The sequence below is a fragment of the Lissotriton helveticus genome, chromosome 12 (assembly GCF_964261635.1).
Source record: "Lissotriton helveticus chromosome 12, aLisHel1.1, whole genome shotgun sequence".
In the NCBI taxonomy this organism is placed as follows: Eukaryota; Metazoa; Chordata; class Amphibia; order Caudata; family Salamandridae; genus Lissotriton; species Lissotriton helveticus.
The window spans coordinates 44,874,063-44,897,691 of NC_136073.1; the positions used below are offsets into that span (position 1 = coordinate 44,874,063).

General features: G+C 53.9%; 1 protein-coding gene across 1 annotated transcript in view; it reads left to right on the forward strand.

The window, feature by feature from the left end:
- The window catches only part of ACADVL (acyl-CoA dehydrogenase very long chain), a 120,300-nt gene that overhangs the window by 28,758 nt on the left and 67,913 nt on the right, over positions 1-23,629 (forward strand). The window lies entirely within an intron of this gene.

Consider the following 23,629-nt stretch of genomic DNA (forward strand, 5'->3'; position numbering starts at 1 on the left):
AAGTCTTTCCAGATCAGCTCCTATCCTGAAAGTTTGGGGGTGATTCGTCAAGCAGGGGCTGAGAAAAAAGGGAGGTCCCAAAACACGTTTTCCTATGTTAATTTCCATAGGAAATTTTGTGACGAGCTACAGCCCGAACTGCTGAACGGAATTACCCCAAATTTGGCACACAGGTAGTGCTTGGATCAGAAAGCGACCTTTTTAAAAAATGTGTAAATCCATTCAGTAGTTGCTGAGAAATTAGAAAAATAAAAGTTTCAATTTCTGGGCAGAGCGTAAGTCCCGTGCACGAGCTTCACTGTGATTGGCTGTCAACACTCCAAACCAGGAAGTGTTGGCAGCCATCTTGTGGCTCGGTAGAAGCGAGTCGCCAGAAAACAGAGAAACAAAGGTATAAAACAAGAGAAGGGGGCAGGGTAGAAACACCCTGACACCCCTAGGCCTGCTCAGGGGCATGTTTGCACAGTGGTGCAGGGAGGGGACGTGGCTTGATGTGACAAGTATGCAAACGTTCCCTGTGGCGCATTTTAAGTTGGGGGATTAAGTCCCCTTGAATCCTGAGGGTCCCTGGGGGCCAACTAGCCCACCAGGTACGTCCAGTAAGCGCCACAGAGTTGCGTTGCAGAGAGGTGTAAAAAGGGGCGTGGTCTCAGACCACCTCTCTGCAAGGCAGCTCTGTGGCGCTTACTGGAGGTACCTGGTGGGCTAGTTGGCCCCCAGGGTCCCTCAGGATTCAAAGCAAATTAATCCCCCAAATTAAAACCCGCCAGGGGGCGCGTTTGCACAGTGGTGAAGGGAGGGGTGGGGCCTGATATGACATGTGTGTACTTATGCAATCACTCCGCAAAATCCAAACACTTATAAATTCACCATGCACTCTCCTTGCAGCACTCTAATCATCCAGTCACTACCCATGCACTAACTCATGCACTGCTACAATACCCTGAGCAGTACCCATGCAGTCCAGCCATCGCCCTGTCAATACCCATTCACTCCTCCAATCACCCAGCGAGCACCATGTACTTATCCAATCACTCCACCAAAACCCAGGCACTTATAAAATCACCATGCACTGTCCTTGCAGTATTCTAATCATCCAATCAGTACCCATGTACGTATGCAATGACCCAGGCATTAACACATGCACTGCTACAATCCTATGAGCACTACCCATGCAGTCCAGCCATCGCCCTGTCACTACCCATGCACTCCTCCAATCACCCAGCCAGCACCATGTAGTTATCCAATCACTCCGCCAAAACCCAGGCACTTATAAATTCACCATGCACTGTCCTTGCAGTATTCTAATCATCCAATCAGTACCCATGTACGTATGCAATGATCCAGGCATTAACACATGCACTGCTACAATCCTATGAGCACTACCCATGCAGTCCAGCCATCACCCTGTCAATACCCATGCACTCTTTCAATCACCCAGCCTGCACCATGTAGTTATCCAATCACTCTACCAAAACCCAAGCACTTATAAATTCACCATGCACTGTCCTTGCAGTATTCTAATCTTCCAGTCAGTACCCATGTACGTATGCAATGACCCAGGCATTAACATATGCACTGCTACAATCCCCTGTGCACTACCCCTGCAGACCTCTAACCACCTACGGAGTAGTAATTCACTCCTCCAGTTATCCAGGTTGTACCCAGGCACTCCAGAAACCCCCCTGTCACTACCCATTCACTCCTCAAATCAGCCCTCCAGCATCATGTACTTATCCAATCCCTCCGCCAAAACCCAGGCAGTTATAGAATCACCATGCACTGTCCTTGCAGCACTCTAATCATCCAGTCAGTACCAATGTACTCATGCAATGACTCAGGCACTAACTCATGGCAAATATAGAAGAGGTCATGCTCATTACAGGGGTACCCCAATGCATAGCTTTCCCTAGTATATGTAGGTGTTTTCATTGTAGTCTAAGTGTCTTTTAGCATTGCACTGGCTCCGGTCCTGGTTAGTCAGTCAGTTACCACCAGTACCTGTCAGTAAAAAGTTGATGGGCATAGGAGGACTTTTTGCTCCTCTGTTGGTTCGTTCTGCACTTTTGTTAGTCTTTCTGGACTTCTGTTGACTCTTTCAGCATTTGTCTTGCTTCTTTCTGCGCTTTTCTTCCTCTTTCTTCACATGTCCTACCTTTGTAGGCATAGTTAGAAATTAGCATTTGAAAAAACGACTGAAATTCACTGAAAAAAACCATAGGTTTCAGGCACGTTTTAGTTAGAAATTAGCATTTAAAGTTTTCAGGGACGTTATAGTTACAAATTAGCATTTAAAAAACCTTTGAAATTCACTGGAAAAACCCTAGGTTTCAGGGACGTTATAGTTAGTTGGACATTTCACTCGAACAAAACCAGAGAAATTCCGCCGGGATAGTTAGTTGAGCTAACTATAACTCGCGCCCCCACAATGCACTGCTGATGACGTCACATATTACATCATTCCTTACATGGTCAGTGACATCACTGATGACATCTCAAATGACATCACTGATGGCATCATCCACGTGAAAATCTGATGCACCTCCTCACAGTCTAATATAACCTTTGATACACCCACTCTAAAATACAGACTACCTTTTTCGAAACCATCGACACACCAATACCAGTTACTACATACGCACTCACTGATTCCTAAGTCTACACACACATCCACTCATTCACCCACTCATTCACCCATACAATCACTCATACATACAGTCACTCATCAATACAACGCTATCATATGCACTCCTACACCTATACAGATTCTCACAAAGCGCCAATCATTCATGGAGTTACTCACTCACCTAGTCAGTCATGCAAAGAATCAATCACACTCCCATTTACTGACCTATAGAGTTATACAAACAACAGATCACTTATTCAAACACATAATTACTCTCTTATACCATCACTGATACAAGTGAACACTCATCTATACAGCCACTCTCACAATCACGGACTCTCACATATAGTCATTTATATACTCCAACTCTCACATACACTGCCTTTTACATATGTAGTTACATGGACATGTACCACTGAGACATCCATTCACTTGTAGACCATGCATCCTGAAGTCATGTATTTCGAGGCCCCTTCATATGTGATATTGAAGAATAAAGAGTGAAATTGAAATAGGAGAATTGCCCAGGATCACACAATTTGGTCAAGTGGGGAAGCCGGGATTCATCCCAAGTTTTCTGGTCTCGCATTGTGCAGCTCAGTGCAGCAACAAGAGGTTCATGCTGCACTTCCCCTCCACCCACCTTACGCCCCCTCCCGGCTGCTGGCATCACTGCGGTCCTCGGTAAAACCAAAGACCAAACATGTCGCCCCCCCCTGCTCTAGCGGGAGGCATGGGGGGCTGGGGCTGTGCTGGACTGCTGCACTGTTGATGGCGCTGCATTCATGCAATAAACACCTTATGAGAGTACTGCAGGCTCCGCTCCGCATCTTAACATTGTTCCATGGGTGTGAAGGTGCAGAGCGCCCCTCCGTCCCTCCCCCAGGAGGCGCACCGCCCGTGAGTGTGACGGTCACAGAGCACCACCGGCGCCCTCCAGCACAACCTCCTTGCATTTCCCAGGCCTGCATTCCACTGCCCTGACCCCCCCCCCACCCCACCCGCCTGCCACGTGCGGCTTATTATTATCAGTGGGTGAAAGGTCTCTGGTGACGTCGCATATCGGACCTGGCAATGTAGGTGAAGGTTCACTGCAGAGACAGCTGCTACAGGGCCTGCTCTATGAGACAGCACTGCAGAGACAGCTGCTCAAGAGCCCGGTCTGTGAGAGAGAGCACTGCAGAGACTGCACCACATCTGCTCCAGGGCCTGCTGTCTTAGAGACTGCACCACAGCTGCTCCAGGGCCTGCTGTCTGAGAGACTGCACTGCAGAGACTGCACCACAGCTGCTCCAGGGCCTGCTGTCTGAGAGACTGCACTACAGCTGCTCCAGGGCCTGCTGTCTGAGAGACTGCACCACAGCTGCTCCACGGCCTGCTGTCTGAGAGACTGCACCACATCTGCTCCAGGGCCTGCTGTCTGAGAGACTGCACCACAGCTGCTCCAGGGCCTGCTGTCTGAGAGACTGCACCACAGCTGCTCCTGCTGTCTGAGAGACTGCACCACAGCTGCTTCAGGGCCTGCTGTCTGAGAGACTGCACCACATCTGCTCCAGGGCCTGCACCACAGCTGCTCCAGGGCCTGCTGTCTGAGAGACTGCACCACAGCTGCTTCAGGGCCTGCTGTCTGAGAGACTGCACCACAGCTGCTCCACGGCCTGCTGTCTGAGAGACTGCACCACAGCTGCTCCAGGGCCTGCTGTCTGAGAGACTGCACCACAGCTGCTCCACGGCCTGCTGTCTGAGAGACTGCACCACAGCTGCTCCAGGGCCTGCTGTCTGAGAGACTGCACCACATCTGCTCCAGGGCCTGCTGTCTGAGAGACTGCACCACAGCTGCTCCAGGGCCTGCTGTCTGAGAGACTGCACCACAGCTGCTCCACGGCCTGCTGTCTGAGAGACTGCACCACAGCTGCTCCAGGGCCTGCTGTCTGAGAGACTGCACCACAGCTGCTCCAGGGCCTGCTGTCTGAGAGACTGCACTACAGCTGCTCCACGGCCTGCTGTCTGAGAGACTGCACCACAGCTGCTCCAGGGCCTGCTGTCTGAGAGACTGCACCACAGCTGCTCCACGGCCTGCTGTCTGAGAGACTGCACTGCAGAGACTGCACCACAGCTGCTCCAGGGCCTGCTGTCTGAGAGACTGCACCACATCTGCTCCAGGGCCTGCTGTCTGAGAGACTGCACCACAGCTGCTCCAGGGCCTGCTGTCTGAGAGACTGCACCACAGCTGCTCCAGGGCCTGCTGTCTGAGAGACTGCACCACAGCTGCTCCAGGGCCTGCTGTCTGAGAGACTGCACCACATCTGCTCCAGGGCCTGCTGTCTGAGAGACTGCACCACAGCTGCTCCAGGGCCTGCTGTCTGAGAGACTGCACCACAGCTGCTCCTGCTGTCTGAGAGACTGCACCACAGCTGCTCCAGTGCCTGCTGTCTGAGAGACTGCACCACAGCTGCTCCAGGGCCTGCTGTCTGAGAGACTGCACCACAGCTGCTCCAGGGCCTGCTGTCTGAGAGACTGCACCACAGCTGCTCCAGGGCCTGCTGTCTGAGAGACTGCACCACAGCTGCTCCAGGGCCTGCTGTCTGAGAGACTGCACCACAGCTGCTCCACGGCCTGCTGTCTGAGAGACTGCACCACAGCTGCTCCACGGCCTGCTGTCTGAGAGACTGCACCACAGCTGCTCCAGGGCCTGCTGTCTGAGAGACTGCACCACATCTGCTCCAGGGCCTGCTGTCTGAGAGACTGCACCACAGCTGCTCCAGGGCCTGCTGTCTGAGAGACTGCACCACAGCTGCTCCTGCTGTCTGAGAGACTGCACCACAGCTGCTTCAGGGCCTGCTGTCTGAGAGACTGAACCACATCTGCTCCAGGGCCTGCACCACAGCTGCTCCAGGGCCTGCTGTCTGAGAGACTGCACCACAGCTGCTCCAGGGCCTGCTGTCTGAGAGACTGCACCACAGCTGCTCCACGGCCTGCTGTCTGAGAGACTGCACCACAGCTGCTCCAGGGCCTGCTGTCTGAGAGACTGCACCACAGCTGCTCCAGGGCCTGCTGTCTGAGAGACTGCACCACAGCTGCTCCAGGGCCTGCTGTCTGAGAGACTGCACCACAGCTGCTCCAGGGCCTGCTGTCTGAGAGACTGCACCACAGCTGCTCCACGGCCTGCTGTCTGAGAGACTGCACCACAGCTGCTCCAGGGCCTGCTGTCTGAGAGACTGCACCACAGCTGCTCCAGGGCCTGCTGTCTGAGAGACTGCACCACAGCTGCTCCACGGCCTGCTGTCTGAGAGACTGCACAACAGCTGCTCCAGGGCCTGCTGTCTGAGAGACTGCACTGCAGAGACTGCACCACAGCTGCTCCAGGGCCTGCTGTCTGAGAGACTGCACTGCAGAGACTGCACCACAGCTGCTCCAGGGCCTGCTGTCTGAGAGACTGCACCACAGCTGCTCCAGGGCCTGCTGTCTGAGAGACTGCACCACAGCTGCTCCAGGGCCTGCTGTCTGAGAGACTGCACCACAGCTGCTCCAGGGCCTGCTGTCTGAGAGACTGCACTGCAGAGACTGCACCACAGCTGCTCCACGGCCTGCTGTCTGAGAGACTGCACCACAGCTGCTCCAGGGCCTGCTGTCTGAGAGACTGCACTGCAGAGACTGCACCACAGCTGCTCCAGGGCCTGCTGTCTGAGAGACTGCACTGCAGAGACTGCACCACAGCTGCTCCAGGGCCTGCTGTCTGAGAGACTGCACCACAGCTGCTCCAGGGCCTGCTGTCTGAGAGACTGCACCACAGCTGCTCCAGGGCCTGCTGTCTGAGAGACTGCACCATAGCAACAGCTGAGCCACGGCCTGCTGTCTGAGAGACTGCACTGCAGAGACTGCACCACAGCTGCTCCACGGCCTGCTGTCTGAGAGACTGCACCACATCTGCTCCAGGGCCTGCTGTCTGAGAGACTGCACCCTGTCTGAGAGACTGCACCACATCTGCTCCAGGGCCTGCTGTCTGAGAGACTGCACCACAGCTGCTCCAGGGCCTGCTGTCTGAGAGACTGCACCACAGCTGCTCCAGGGCCTGCTGTCTGAGAGACTGCACTGCAGAGACTGCACCACAGCTGCTCCACGGCCTGCTGTCTGAGAGACTGCACCACAGCTGCTCCAGGGCCTGCTGTCTGAGAGACTGCACCACAGCTGCTTCAGGGCCTGAGACTGCACCACAGCTGCTCCTGCTGTCTGAGAGACTGCACCACAGCTGCTCCAGGGCCTGCTGTCTGAGAGACTGCACCACAGCTGCTCCAGGGCCTGCTGTCTGAGAGACTGCACCACAACTGCTCCAGGGCCTGCTGTCTGAGAGACTGCACCACAGCTGCTCCTGCTGTCTGAGAGACTGCACCACAGCTGCTCCAGTGCCTGCTGTCTGAGAGACTGCACCACAGCTGCTCCACGGCCTGCTGTCTGAGAGACTGCACCACAGCTGCTCCACGGCCTGCTGTCTGAGAGACTGCACTGCAGAGACTGCACCACAGCTGCTCCAGGGCCTGCTGTCTGAGAGACTGCACCACAGCTGCTCCACGGCCTGCTGTCTGAGAGACTGCACCACAGCTGCTCCAGGGCCTGCTGTCTGAGAGACTGCACCATAGCAACAGCTGAGCCACGGCCTGCTGTCTGAGAGACTGCACTGCAGAGACTGCACCACAGCTGCTCCAGGGCCTGCTGTCTGAGAGACTGCACCACAGCTGCTCCAGGGCCTGCTGTCTGAGAGACTGCACCACAGCTGCTCCAGGGCCTGCGGTCTGAGAGACTGCACCACAGCTGCTCCAGGGCCTGCTGTCTGAGAGACTGCACTGCAGAGACTGCACCACAGCTGCTCCAGGGCCTGCTGTCTGAGAGACTGCACCACAGCTGCTCCAGGGCCTGCTGTCTGAGAGACTGCACCACAGCTGCTCCAGGGCCTGCTGTCTGAGAGACTGCACCACATCTGCTCCAGGGCCTGCTGTCTGAGAGACTGCACCACATCTGCTCCAGGGCCTGCACCACAGCTGCTCCAGGGCCTGCTGTCTGAGAGACTGCACCACAGCTGCTCCAGGGCCTGCTGTCTGAGAGACTGCAACACAGCTGCTCCAGGGCCTGCTGTCTGAGAGACTGCACCACAGCTGCTCCAGGGCCTGCACCACAGCTGCTCCAGGGCCTGCTGTCTGAGAGACTGCACCCTGTCTGAGAGACTGCACCACATCTGCTCCAGGGCCTGCACCACAGCTGCTCCAGGGCCTGCTGTCTGAGAGACTGCACCACAGCTGCTTCAGGGCCTGCTGTCTGAGAGACTGCACCACAGCTGCTCCTGCTGTCTGAGAGACTGCACCACAGCTGCTCCAGGGCCTGCTGTCTGAGAGACTGCACCACAGCTGCTTCAGGGCCTGCACCACAGCTGCTCCAGGGCCTGCTGTCTGAGAGACTGCACCACAGCTGCTTTAGGGCCTGCTGTCTGAGAGACTGCACCACAGCTGCTCCAGGGCCTGCTGTCTGAGAGACTGCACCACATCTGCTCCAGGGCCTGCTGTCTGAGAGACTGCACCACATCTGCTCCAGGGCCTGCTGTCTGAGAGACTGCACCACAGCTGCTCCAGGGCCTGCTGTCTGAGAGACTGCACCACAGCTGCTCCAGGGCCTGCTGTCTGAGAGACTGCACCACAGCTGCTCCAGGGCCTGCTGTCTGAGAGACTGCACCACAGCTGCCCCAGGGCCTGCTGTCTGAGAGACTGCACCACAGCTGCTCCAGGGCCTGCTGTCTGAGAGACTGCACTGCAGAGACTGCACCACAGCTGCTCCAGGGCCTGCTGTCTGAGAGACTGCACCACAGCTGCTCCAGGGCCTGCTGTCTGAGAGACTGCACCACAGCTGCTTCAGGGCCTGCTGTCTGAGAGACTGCACTGCAGAGACTGCACCACAGCTGCTCCAGGGCCTGCTGTCTGAGAGACTGCACCACAGCTGCTCCACGGCCTGCTGTCTGAGAGACTGCACTGCAGAGACTGCACCACAGCTGCTCCAGGGCCTGCGGTCTGAGCGACTGCACTGCAGAGACTGCACCACAGCTGCTCCAGGGCCTGCTGTCTGAGAGACTGCACCACAGCTGCTCCAGGGCCTGCTGTCTGAGAGACTGCACCACATCTGCTCCAGGGCCTGCTGTCTGAGAGACTGCACCACAGCTGCTTCAGGGCCTGCTGTCTGAGAGACTGCACCACAGCTGCTTCAGGGCCTGCTGTCTGAGAGACTGCACCACAGCTGCTCCAGGGCCTGCTGTCTGAGAGACTGCACTGCAGAGACTGCACCACAGCTGCTCCAGGGCCTGCTGTCTGAGAGACTGCACCACAGCTGCTCCAGGGCCTGCTGTCTGAGAGACTGCACCACAGCTGCTTCAGGGCCTGCTGTCTGAGAGACTGCACTGCAGAGACTGCACCACAGCTGCTCCAGGGCCTGCTGTCTGAGAGACTGCACTGCAGAGACTGCACCACAGCTGCTTCAGGGCCTGCTGTCTGAGAGACTGCACTGCAGAGACTGCACCACTGCTGCTTCAGGGCCTGCTGTCTGAGAGACTGCACCACAGCTGCTCCAGGGCCTGCTGTCTGAGAGACTGCACCATAGCTGCTTCAGGGCCTGCTGTCTAAGAGACTGCACCACAGCTGCTCCAGGGCCTGCTGTCTGAGAGACTGCACCATAGCAACAGCTGAGCCACGGCCTGCTGTCTGAGAGACTGCACTGCAGAGACTGCACCACAGCTGCTCCAGGGCCTGCTGTCTGAGAGACTGCACTGCAGAGACTGCACCACAGCTGCTTCAGGGCCTGCTGTCTGAGAGACTGCACTGCAGAGACTGCACCACAGCTGCTTCAGGGCCTGCTGTCTGAGAGACTGCACCACAGCTGCTCCAGGGCCTGCTGTCTGAGAGACTGCACCACAGCTGCTTCAGGGCCTGCTGTCTAAGAGACTGCACCACAGCTGCTCCAGGGCCTGCTGTCTGAGAGACTGCACCATAGCAACAGCTGAGCCACGGCCTGCTCTTCTGAGAGACTGTACTGTAGAGACTGCACCACAGCAACAGCTGCACCAGGGCCTGCTCTCTGAGAGACCGCACTGCAGAGACTGCACCACAGCGAAAGCTGAGCTGTGAGAAACTGCACCACGGTGACAGCTGAGCTGTGAGAGACAGCATTGCAGAGACTGCACCACAGCGACAGTTGAGCCAGGACCTACTCTGTGAGAGACCGCACTGCAGAGATTGAACCACAGCGACAGCTGAGCTAGGGCTTGCTCTGTGAGAGAGAGCGCTGCCAAGACTGCACCATGACAGCTGAGCCAGGGCCTGCTCTGTTTTATTTATTTATTTATTTACTTGTATAGCACTGGCTAGACCCGGAGTTATCGGATCGCTTTACATAAGGGAAACAGCGAGTTAAAATTTGCACAAACATTCACATTAATTATAGAATGATTACACATTTAATTCAGGAGTTATTAGCAAACATGAAAATCAGGATCCAAAAGGCTAGGGAGGGCTGGGAAGGAGACCGCAGCGGAGAAAGAGACGAGACATATGTCCGAAGTCCGGCTTGGTAGGTGACGGCCGTAGCCAGTCTTCCCTATAGCTGTCGGAGAAGCTCCACCGGGAGTCGGTCATGCGGTTCGGACTCCGCCGGATAGGATTGAGGATCAGGAAGAGACCGAAGGTCTTGAGTCCAGTGACGGGCGAGTGAAGATGGCAAGAGTGGCAGGATAGGCAAGGGTGTGTAGCTTGGCTGCCATCTTATAGTCAGGCCAGTCGAGTCTATTGATCTCCATGACTCTGTAGCTGGGATTGTCTCTAGTTCATTGGTGTGAATACTCAGCTGAGCCAATTTTCCTAGTAGAAAGTCGGGACCCCCTTGTCTATTGGGACTTCTTCCCTTTCTGGTAGGACTACCTTTGAGGGCGCCATTTTGGGGTCCGGCTCATCGATTTTCGATTTAACGGTATTTGCTGAGTTTTATAAGGGGTTAGTTTAGGTGCCAGCAGGTCCTCTGAAGCCACATTTGGGTCGCATGTGGCAGTTTACCACTCCCCCATGTAGAGAGCCACCCGGCCTCTGAACAACAATGTATTGAATACACGCACGCATGCATTCACCCTCGGGACGGGCACGCCCCGAGGTATATAATAAAAGCGCAGAAGACCGCTCGGGGTCTTTCCGGCATACCTCCAGTCACAGTGTGTGTGTCCGTTATTGCGCTAACTTTGCTGAGTGCGAGGCCCTGACCTCGCACACCACATTGGCGACGAGGCCGGTACCGCCCCCGCGCGTGCCTAGCCTTTGTTGGAGCTGTTCGCCCCCTTACCTGCTGCCTTCCACAGGCTGTGGCTGCCTGTGCCGTCCCTGGCCGCGGAGCTCGTCCGCCGGCCTGCTGCTGTGCCTCGCTGACGGCCCCCGCCCACGCGCCTCCTGTCGCGGAGCGTGTTCAGCTGGCGGGAGCTGCGCTTGGCCTTCCTCCTAGCGCCGGGTGAGTGCGCTGTCCCTGCGGCCCTGCCGAGGCCCCCCCGCGCTACGCGCTTCACTGTCTGGGGGCTCGCCATCAGCCCCGGCGTATAGCGCGTGTGCGCGCGCGCGCTTCTAGAGGCGCGCTGCCCCGGTGGGGGAGGGGTGAAGAGGGGAGACGCTGCACGTCAGCCCCGAGGTTCCTGACACGTGGAGCCTCCAACGCCCGCCCTGCCCTGCGCCCTCACACGTCGTCCCTCACTCCGCTTTGGACTGCATAGTGGGAACTGAAAAACATATCAGTATTCACCGTTCCTGAGCACGTTTTGAGAAACAAAAAGAACGGGAATAAAAAAATAAAAAAATAAAGCACTGGCAAAATCGAACTATAGGAGACCTCCTGCCATCACAGTGCAGTGGCAGCCTGCCAAAGCATTACCCCTGCCCCAGACCAAGCAATACAGTCAGGGCCAGGAAGGAGTGAGTCCAGAGAGGGGACAAAAGCATGACTGACAACGCCACTGGAGGCGCGACCGCAGCACCTGTCACCAATGCCGCGCAACCAGGGCCCGCTGGCCCACCTCAAGGCCGCAACGCCGACACACACGTAATCAGTCATGCTCATACCGGCGTGGCCCCCATTCCACCCTTCAGTGAAACAGCAGACCCCGCAACTGCGGCACCGCGGTGGAAGGCGTGGCTGGGGCGTCTGAATCTATATTTCAAAGGGACCCGAGAAACGGACGACACTGTAAAGAGATCGCTCTTGATCCTCTACGGGGGCCCAGAAATATATGACCTCTTCGAGTCCCTCCCGAACACGGGAGAAGATGACGACTATGACGCGGCGGTGGCCGCGCTGAACACACATTTTGACCCCCAAGTGAACACCGACTATGAAAAATTCAAATTTAAGCGGGCGTGGCAAACTGATGCCGAATCTGTGGACATGTACTACGCGAGGCTGCGCCGGCTGGCCAGCAGCTGCCCCTTCACCGACCCGCGTGAGGAGATACGGGACCAAATCATTGTAGGGTGCAGGTCGAAACTACTCAGAAAGCTCATCCTCAGGCAGCCCGGCATCACGTTGGACGCCATCCTTGTCCTGGCTCGCTCCCATGAACTATCGGACTCAAGAGCAGACGAGATGGAGCTGGCGCTCCGGTCCCCCATGGCCCCACCAGCCACGCCCAAAATGGCGCCCATCAAAGAAGAAACGGTTGACGCAATACACAGAAGACCAGCGGGTGGACGAACACGACAATGGCAACCCCGGGAGGCTCAATGCGCATACTGCGGTGGAGACCACGCAGCGACAGCTGTGTGCAATGCGAAAGGGAAGATCTGCTCGAAGTGTGGCAGGCTCAATCACTTTGCCGCCGTGTGCCAAGGAGGGAGATACAGGCCAAATGCCCCAAGGTCACGGGGCGGGTATGGGTCTCGGTCGATGACCTCAAGGGTGAGACCACTATCGCTAGAACCAGAACACCCACCTCCCGACACGCATGCCCAAGACAGGAGGCCGCACTATGAAGATGAGGAAGACGACGAAGTGTATGTGATATCGTATGTCAGCCGGATCTCTACCAGGAAGAGACCACCCCCCATGTGCACGATATCGGTGGAAGGATCGGAAATCAGAGCTCTCATTGACACTGGAGCTTCAGTGAATGTCATGGACTCTGATCAGTATGAACAAATGTCGCCCAGACCTCCACTAGCCACGTCGACCGCCCGAATATACACCTATGGGGGCACGGAACCCCTGCCGCTGCGCGGAGTCATTAGCACCACCATTAGCAACGGAGACTACACCACAGAGGCAAAGTTTCACATTACTGAGGGGAAGAAAGGCACACTGCTCAGCTGTAACACAGCCGAAGATCTGGGACTGGTTTTCTTCGCCAACCAAGTCCATCAATCACACGCTGACAACATGTTACAAGAATTCCCTGCATTGTTCAGTGGCCTTGGAAAGCTCAAAGGCAAGAAAGTCAAACTGCACATAGACACCTCCATACATCCTGTCGCGCTAAGACACCGAAGAGTGCTGTTCAATCTCCGCCCTCAGGTGGAAGAGGAACTGAAGAGGCTTGAGGATCTAGACGTCATCGAGAAGGTGTCGGGACCGACTCCCTGGGTATCCCCGCTGGTGGTGGCCCCAAAACCCAAGCAGCCTGGCGCCATCAGGTTATGTGTCGACATGAGACTGCCGAACGTTGCCGTGAAGAGGGAGCGTCACATCACGCCCACCATGGATGACATCGTCGCCGACCTCAACGGGGCGAAGTGGTTCTCAAAACTTGACCTCAACGCGGGGTACCACCAATTGGAACTTGAACCAAGCAGCCGATATATCACAACTTTCTCTACGCATGTCGGACTCCGACGGTACAAGAGGCTGAGCTTCGGAGTGTCATCAGCAGCCGAGGTATTTCAAAACGCAATTAGAGAAGTTCTATCTGGGCTGAACGGAGTCATCAATCTGAGCGATGACATTCTCATTTACTCGGACACGCTGGAGGAACACCACGCCCACCTAAGAGCCACCCTACAGAGACTCCAAGAACATGGGTTGACGCTCCACCGAGCGAAATGCTCATTCTATCAGGAAGCCGTCGACTTCTTTGGCTACAGGTGCACGCGCGAAGGGCTCCGGATTGACCCGAAGAAAGCAGAAGCCATCCAAAATGCAAGCACGCCCAGGAACCCATCAGAGGTGAGGAGTTTCCTCGGGATGGCCACGTACTGTGGCCGATTCATACCTAATTTAGCAGATCTGGCCGAGCCCCTCCGAACACTCACAAAACAGGATCAGGAGTGGGAATGGACATGCGCAGCGAACCAGGCCTTCCAGGAAATCAAGGCAAGCCTTCTGGATAAGGCCACGATGGCCTACTTCCAACCGCGCAGAAAGACCGAACTAATCGTAGACGCCAGCCCGGTAGGCCTCGGTGCAGTCCTGCTGCAAGAACACGGCCGGGACGAGTGGAGACCTGTGGCGTATGCGAGCAAAGCCCTCACAGACACTGAAACTCGGTACGCCCAGATTGAGCGAGAGGCGCTAGCCATTAAGTGGGCCTGCCACCACTTTCACCTCTATCTCTGCGGCCAGAACTTCACCATTGTAACCGACCACAAACCACTCCTACCACTGTTCACTCGATCCTCCAGACTCGCTCCCCCGCGAATTGAGCGATGGGCAGTCCAGCTACAAGGCTACAACTTTACCCTGATCTTTCGGCCGGGCGCCCACAATCCAGCAGACTATCTGTCCAGACACCCAGATGTGACCAAGAAGGCACTCCCGCTTGCAGATGGGCAGGTCGTAGAAGAGTTTGTACACATGGTGTCCATGGCTGCATGCCCGGACACACTCACCCTGCCGGAAATAGGGGAAGCCACGGCTGCCGACGAGACTCTGGTCAGAGTCAAGAAAGCCCTAGAACATGGAAGCTGGACTCGATTCCTAGATGGAATACAAGGACTACGACCGGAAGTGAGCCACGCCCGACAACAGCTATGGCAGATCCGCCATGAATTGAGCATAGGGGACGAAGGAATCGTACTGCGAGGACACCTTATCGTCGTGCCCGCGAGCCTTCAGCAACACATGCTCACGACAGCACACGTGGGCCACCAAGGGATGGCCAAAACAAAAGCCCGATTGCGCAACAAAGTGTGGTTTCCGGCCATGGATCGCTTGGTGGACGACATGGTGCGCTCCTGTCACGCATGCACCATCACGGGTTCGGATCCAGCTCCGGCCCCTGTCATCACGGAAGAGTCCGCGACGACCCCCTGGACTCAGCTAAGCATCGACTTTGGAAGCTTCTCGGATGGTCGACACACATTGGTGGTGGTGGACTCATTTTCAAAGTTCCCTGTCGTAGAATTGCTCACTTCCACAGCGTTCGGGCAAGTCAAAAAGGCGCTGGACCACGTTTTTGCCACGATGGGGCTCCCAGACGAAGTGAAATCGGACAATGGGCCGCCTTTTCAAGGGAGAGAGTTCCAAGCTTATCTGGAAGGACTACGGATTAAACACCGGAGAATCACACCTTTGTGGCCGCAAGCGAACGGCGCAGTGGAGAGACTCATGCGGACCCTCAATAGGGCCCTCCGCATCGCTGTCAACGATGGAAAAGACCCAGAGGCCGCTTTAGACCAATTTCTAAGTGCATACCGGCAGACTCCACATAGCACCACACAATGTGCTCCCGCACACGTCCTGTTCAAAAGAGCCCCAAGGGGAAACATCCCCACGTCCCCCACCTGGACACCGGAAATAAGGGACAGTGAGGCGATCCAGTCAAGGAGAACCATCACAAATCAAAAGGCAAGCGAAGGACGACATGCCAGGCTACCTGGGCTACAGGAAGGGGACACTGTGGTGGTGCAAGATCGCCACCCAGGGTGGAAGTTCAGGACCCCATTTGAGCCGGAAAGATGGATCGTTGAAAGGATTCGAGGAACGATGGTGACCGCCCGCCTCGGCCAACAGACTGTCACCCGCAACGTTTCGTGCTTCAAAAGAATAGGGAGACCGGATGGTAACCCCAGAGACACTGAAGAAACAACCGAGACAGACTCAGACCGTCAGGGCGACGTAAGACCCAGGGACCATGAATCGGTGCCCCCCCCCCCGAACCCAGACAGGTCCGGCGAAGACAGACGTCAACCCATCAGTCCCCGAAGTGAAACATCTGAGCATACTCCCTCCGATCGTGATGGTGATGCAACCCCGGCCGGGGCTGCGGGGTCTCCTGTCCGCCACAATCACCGATATCACCTACGGCCCAATCCCGGCCCCAGTCAGAGGCTACGAGACTTTGTGTGGACTTCCCCATAACCAAGTGAAAGAGTAGTCCGTCAGATGAACTAAATTGAAGGAGGGATGTAGAGCCACCCGGCCTCTGAACAACAATGTATTGAATACACGCACGCATGCATTCACCCTCGGGACGGGCACGCCCCGAGGTATATAATAAAAGCGCGGAAGACCGCTCGGGGTCTTTCCGGCATACCTCCAGTCACAGTGTGTGTGTCCGTTATTGCGCTAACTTTGCTGAGTGGGAGGCCCTGACCTCGCACACCACACCCCACTCAACGCCTTTGAAGCATGTCTGTTGTGGGTCTCAGGGAGCAACTGCAGGTCGCGCTTGTGTGCTCCTCCTTCTCCAGCGGCAACCATACCTTGTAAGCAGAGCGAGATAGAACAAAGCAGCGGAACAACCCCAGTGGAGTCAGCAGGCACAATCAAGGTGGGGACCGAGGGAGGAGGGGCGATGATGGCTGGTTGGAACGGAGGTTGTGGCATCACAGCACGCTTCAATCAGCATCAGGCGCTTGCTCAAAACTCCTCTGGCACCATCTTGGCTGATTCAGTGGGAGGGAGGTCGCGGCCAATATATCTGCGGAGATCGTTCGGAGAAAGGCGGGTTTAGTCTCCGTGAGAGCCGCCTACATTCAGATTTCAGAAACTTAGTAGCGGGTGGTGAAGAAACGCCGTTCTGGGGGCTGTAGGAGGGTTCGCAACGGAGCAGTAGCTCTGAGCGGCCGTGATGGGTGCTGGCTCCTCCTCTCTGTGAGAGACAGCGCTGCAGAGACTGCACCACAGCGATAGCTATGCCAGGACCTGCTCTCTGAGAGACTGCACTATAGAGACTGGTGCGCCAGGGCCTGCTCTGTAAGCGACACTACTGCAGTGACTGCCCTGCAGGGACAGCTGCACAAGGGCCTGCTCTCTGAGAAACTGCACTAAAAGAGACTGCTTCACCAGCGCCTGCCTATAAGAGATTGTGCTGCTGAGACAGCTGCTGTGAGACCTGCTCTGAGACAGCACTGCAGAGATTCCACTATAGTGACAACTGCACCAGGGCTTCTGCTTTGAGAGACAGCACTGCAGAAACCGCTGCAACCAGGGCCTGCTCAAAGGCTGCAGGGCATGTACAACTAGAACGGTAACCTCATCTTGACATTGCTCGCCCACTCGAATCCACGTCTGTAGGAAACTGGTTCTCCATATAGTGCACCAAAACGAGGTTCACTCTGTAGAGTCCAGGCGGTCCTTGCTGGTTTACAGAGGCAAAAATGATAACCGTAAATGCTTTCATTTGTGGTAGTGTGGGAGAGCAGTTTAGGCTTATCAGAGGGTAGTACTAAGCATTTGTTGTGCTCATAGAGGCAATAAATGAGACACACACTAAAAGAATAAATCCAAGAGCAAGAAAAATAACTCCTATTTTTATTTACATTTTGATACCATAACTTCGGAATCAGGTAAGTACTTTTCGAGAGATACTTTTTTACAGGTAAGTAAATTGTTATTCAATGCGTCAATACGCGCAATGCTTTCCGATGCGAGAAAAAGACATACAGCATACAGGTACTTGGAGTAGGATTCGGGAGTCCTCTTTAGGACTTAAGGAGGTGGGGGGAAAGGTCCAAAGTGCCAACAGCAGTTAGGGTTTCTGGGTGCAGAGGTGCTAGTCGGGATGGAAGCCTTGTCTGCTACTCTGAAAGAAAGGGGGGCCGTCTCGAAACAGGATGCAGTTGGGAAGTTGTGGACAAGTCCTGAAGCTCCCAAAGGAGTAGGGGGGCTCAATTCACAAGGGACTTGAGGGCAAGAAAGCACGGCCAGTCCTCGAAAACCCTGGCTGGGGCGCTTGGGTAGAGAGTGAATAGTTCAGCTGGGCTGATGTGTTACAGGTCCTTGCGCTTGTCCTTCTAGCCAGTTGAGGGTACACAAATCAGGGCAGCTGGGCCACTCTGGAAGTGGATCTCGGCGGTCCTGCTGTCACTTCACGGCTTCTCTGTATTGTTGGAGTCCGGATTGTACTCAAACCAGGCTTTGGTTGCTGCAAGGGGTCGGGTACCCTGGGTATTAGTGCTGGACGGCTCCGGTTGGTTCTGGCATCTTTTCAATTAGTGGGGAGACGGATCTAATTTTCTGCCGTGCAGTGAGCTCTTCCTGGGCAGCTGCTGCATCGGGTGACTGTGGAGCAGCAGCACAGTAAACCGGACATTGCTGTTTTGCTGCCTGCGGACTGCAGGAGAGTAGCTCCTATACTCCAAGGGATATTGCTGGCAATTTGCAAAGGGCTGATAGGTTGCCGGGGTTCTGGCAGATGCTCAGCTGCAGGACGAGTTGGTTTCTTCATGATTGTCAAGACTGGTGCAGACAGGCAGGGTTTGGCGCCAAAAAGTCCATAGCAAGTCTGGCATTCTCTTTTTCGCAGCTCTGCTTTGTCCTCTTCTTCTGGGTCTGTCAAATCACAGTATCTGGCATCAGGGGTGCCATCTAAATACTCAATTTACAGGTGTTAACGGGACAGATACGCAGTAGCCAATAGGCTACTTACCTTTAGGATGACTACACCCCCTATATGACCACTTCCTGGGGAAGTGGGCATAACTCTGATCTCGTGAACCTTATTCCACCAAAAACCAAGATGGTGGAATTCCAGCTTTTGTGTTCACATCAGGTAGCCCACCTTAGGGGTGAAACTGACCTATAGTGAACACGTCTCTTGACTAGCTAATTTTCCTGCCCGTCCTGGTGGCTAAAGGGCCCTGGGCAGGGGGTGGCCTTTCCCCCGTCTGGGGGAAGCTGGGGTTTCCCACCTTGATATGCTGTTTTTTTAGCCATGCTGCTTGGGGGAGGTGGCAAAACCTCTGGCCAGAGCAGAAATTGTTTCTGCCCTTGGAGAGCGTGGGCTCTCACCTGCAGGTGTTCAGAAACCGATCTGTGGTAGCAGGCTGACCTGCACCAGTCAGCCAGCACACTAGAGGTTGGTAGGTTTTCAGGCGGCACCTATAAGGTGCTCTCTGGGTGTGTGTCCTAATAAATCCACTACTTGCATCAATAGACAATTATTAAGACAAGGTGTTTGATACCAAACACCCTAGGGTTCAGAGAAGCCATCATGTAGCTGGGGAACTTGCAATAACCACTTGTGCTATCTAGCAATGGAGCCAGACAGTACAAGGCCATATTTGCAATATAATGCCCCCTTTCTTAATGCTGTAAGGCCTGATATTGGGGTAGCTCACATATATTGCATGCAGTGTTTGGGAGCATGGCACACAGGGTGTGTGCCATGTTGTGTTTTCACTTTTGTCTGCACCATTTCACGCAGCTGGCAATGGCAGTGTGTCTGAACTCACGTGGTGGTAGGTCCCTTAGGTTGGGACAATACATGCTGTAGTTCTTAGGGACCCTCTTTAGCGCTCCTGCCCATGGTACCCAAGTTACCAATTACTAGGGACTTCTAGGGGTGCTAAAAGCCTTGCCAATTGGAGAACAAGTGAGCAGTTACCTTGTTTTTGGGAAAGAACCCTCGTTAGCAGAAACCCAGTGCACTTCAGTCAAAGTTGCATCAAATATGAGGCAAAAAATGAAGGTGACCATTGCAAAAAGGTCTGAGTCTGATGCACCAACACAGGTATACATGCACAAGCATATAGACTATTAGAGCCAGGACTCTGTCCATTCTGCCTTTTTAAGTGCCTCCTACATCTGTGCTGTGTTGTTTTTATTTATTTCCCTAGCTTGGCAAGAGCACAACGAGCCTAGGGAATAAAATAATAGCAGCCTCGCAACCCTTGTGAATGCGGTAACAGGGCACAGATAGAGAAGCTTCAGAAAAAGACAGGTTGCACAGATTCACGTCCATTTACCCTTGACACTGTGTCACCAGTGCGCTCCTGCATTTACGCACTTACACTAATTCATGCATCAGTGACCCTTACACCTGCACTCAGTGTTACCAAATACCCACTCATACCAAACCCTCAATTATTCATGCATTCACTTGTTTAAACAAAGAATACACCGCATGCAGCGTCTCCATTGCATGCTGCTGTGCCAAGGTCAACACTGCTCTTCGCTGCAGAATACCCGGCCTGTAAACTTCCTGATCCAGGCTTGGCCAATGCAGCTACTACTTCTGCACCAGGATACCTTCTCCCCCCCCCCCCGCGCCAACAGGTGGGTTGTATGGTATACACATTCACATCACGCAACACACCATAGCCCACCCACTCCCTGGCTATCAGTCTCTGATGTCCTAAACAGCGGCGATACTGCTCTGGGGCACAACTTTTGTTCAAACAACCTTAGGCGCCAGTGATAAATTGGGGCTCAGACAGGCCAGTGTCCACCTTGAAACATGGGATTGCGCAACAAACTGCCTCAAGGAGCAGACTGTCCAAGTCCCCTACCCCCCACCACAAACCTATTGATTCAAGCAACCATCGCGGAGGACCCACTGCAAACAGAGGATGTTGAGGGGAATTCATCAACCTCGAGGAGAAGCAGCTGCAAAACATGGGTGCTGAAGCTCCTACTATGTGTAGTGGAGGAGGAATGGAAGCAACAATAAGCATTGGCACAGAGAACTCGGGGATAGAGCCACAACCAGATGTGAAGCATGCAAATGATGGCGTCCAACAGCAAAAGAGAGAGGCAGAGGGATGCAAGCAATAAAAAAAAGAATTGGGCAGAGAAGGAATGGAACTAGTGCCTTCAGCCAAAAAGAAAGGGAACAAGAAGTGCAAAGATGAAAAGAACCCAATGTCTGTAGCCAGCATTGCGGCAGCGAGATCCGGAACACAGGGCACCAGCACGTGTGATTGTGCAAGAGTGCCATACATCCCTTGCACCATGCAGGGCAGGGGCATGCGGCGCAAATCTACGATGAGTTGCCTGTGGGATTCACCACATGCTTAGCACAGGAACCGAACCAGTCACAGCTGCAGACATATGGGCACCTTAGGTAATGACTAATGCAGAGATTCTGCTACCAAAGTAAAAATTGTGTGGCTGCCGGGACAACTAATTTCCCCCCCCCCCTTTATTTCATGCCCTAATAGCATCTAACCCTGGGGTGACATTGCTACCTATTGTGCAGACCTTGATCACAGCAAATAACTCCAGTAGTCTAACAGGCCTGGGGGTTTTCACACAGATATCTAGCTTACCGCAGAGCAGCAGACACCAACCGGCTCACACATGGAGGAAACCCTGGCGGAACTCGCACAGAAAAACACATTTAACCCATTAGGAGTGCGGTTAGGCCTCATGGGCCACAGTGGGGTGGTGGCCAATCCAGCATTAGCAAACCGGCCAACTAACGTATGCCAGAGCCGCCGCAGTCCAGCCACTCCCACGGTGGCAAAATCAACCATTTTATCTCGCCTCATCCCCTTGGAAGAATGTGTACGGAGGATATAATTCATTGATCTATTTTCCTTCCTGGGGTTCCAACCAGAGGACTTTGACTTATTGACTAACAATGTTGAGGAGAAGAGACAGGAAGGAGAGGCACATAGATAATTTGTTGGATGCATTCAGGATCATGGCACGTGTCCTTGTCAACAAGGTTTGGCATTGGACCACTGACTTATGGCTATATGAGACTAGAATGCATAAGGCACGTCCCAAGAAAGGCATGGTTGCAGTTCTATCAGGGCTGAGGCTGAAGAAACAGACACAGCCTAGTATGGAATGCGACCATGGAGGTGTGTCCGGCTCTATTCACAAACTATGGCAGCCATAGACATGGGGAGCAAACCAGAGTAGTCCTCTCTCCAGCCAGGATTTACAGCAAGGCACGAGAAGCCCACATTCTATAGCAGAGCAATGCCTTACTCCGGGTGGAAGAGCACGCTGAATGGCAGGGGCCATATGTTGGAAGTTTACATAGAATGAAGGCTTCCGGGATCCGACATGCTAATTTAGACACCTATGTTGCACATGTGGGGGTGGGGAGACTTACATTGGAGTGCAAGAAAAGAGAGTGGCGGGGCCAATACTGCTGATTTGTCAGTGAAGGGCAACATCGACACAGAGGAGTGTAGTCGCTTCCGTATAAAGTGGCAATGAACTGTTGAGAGCGAAAGGGAAGAGAGTCTAAATGGCCAAAGTAGACATTGAGGTAGCATTTTGATTAGACTTAAGTCAAGTACTGAAGTGGTCTCCGGTCCAACCTATTCCCCGTTGATGGCCTTTCGTGCTCTTTTTCTGCATTCCGACCCCTTGTACCAGTGCTTTGAAGCGATCTTTGCAGTGAATCGGCATATTCTCACAATAAAAGAAATTGAATAAAGTGCTGTATTCATTCTTTGAAAGGCATACGATGATGAAGAGTGTACATCGGGGATCAGAAGCTCGAGTTATTGCTCACTTCTCCCTCAACAAGAGCAATTGATTTTGATATGGACCGCAAATCTTACTGACACTAAAACTATATTTGCAAATATCTTGATGGAATGCAGGAATACAAACACATTTTTGATTTTCAACTGTATCAACCTAGTTGAAATATTCCACCCCCATTGTAGCAAAGAATTTTTAAAGAACTTCTTTCTTGAAAAAAGCATCCTATGCAGAAAAGGCAGATTGTGCAAAACGTCGGCAGAGACTAAAATCTGAGCATTTCAGTTGTTTGCAAAATCTTCACAATGCAGCATATTTCAGTTCATATTTAAAGGAGTATGGGAGCACACCTCGTGCTATTGTGGCGGGTTCAAGGTGTGTTAAATTTGTGTAGACTAAGCCTCTAAGAAACGAGGGAAAGATGGAACCTAATGTATGGAGCTACAGTTAAATTTCCCTGAGAATCTGGATCGCATGATATGGATTGTGAAAGGCGCATGAGTGTCACACATACCTGAAGGCCCAACAAGAATCTGACAGAGGAACTGTGGCATTCTGACCATGGGGGATAAAAGAATCGTAGCCTTACACATCTCGCTTGCGGCATGGTGCTGCTGTCCAATATGGTCCACCCAACACACCACCATCACCCAACCGCAGGTTCTTCAGAGTTTGTCCTTATGGTGATCTGAATTTAAGATTTTTACACGGAGCCACGGCTTCCTCTTTTAACCTGAACACGAACCCTTCACCCTTCTTGCTGTGCAGCTACCAAGTTACTCCTTCCAGGGTTATGAACTTGTACCATGAGTCGGATGAAATGTTCTAAAATGTGATGAATTCTGAAACTCTGTGTCGAGAGTGTCCAGCCTTGCTGAGGGCCATTCATGAAGAGCCACAGTAAGCATATCCGTGCTCCCCCTCTGCAGTCGATGTCCACAGTCAGTCCGCGCATTGCCAGATCTCTAGCGAGAAGACTGTGTAACTGCTGCGTACGCTCATCTTGTCCCTGATCTCAGAAAAGTCTTCGGCAAGAATTAGAACTCTGCCAAGGAAATCTTGCAAGAACAATCCTACCCCACTGTTGCAAAGTGACTCATGTGTGCACAGCTTGTTCTGTGACTGTGGGCAGGAGTCCCAGCATCTGGGATCTATCTGTTCATAGTGCACCAGTTCTACCTTCCACGACACAAGACGAGTGGGCATCTGGAGGAGAGAGGGGGAACCTTCCGTCTCACCAGGGACATAGCCACAGAAAGAAGCAAGCATCTGTGTATCTAGAGCGTCAGTGCGTTTTCGTTGGCCTTTGGTTTTGGGATAGGAGGTTTCAGGCGGTATCTTCTT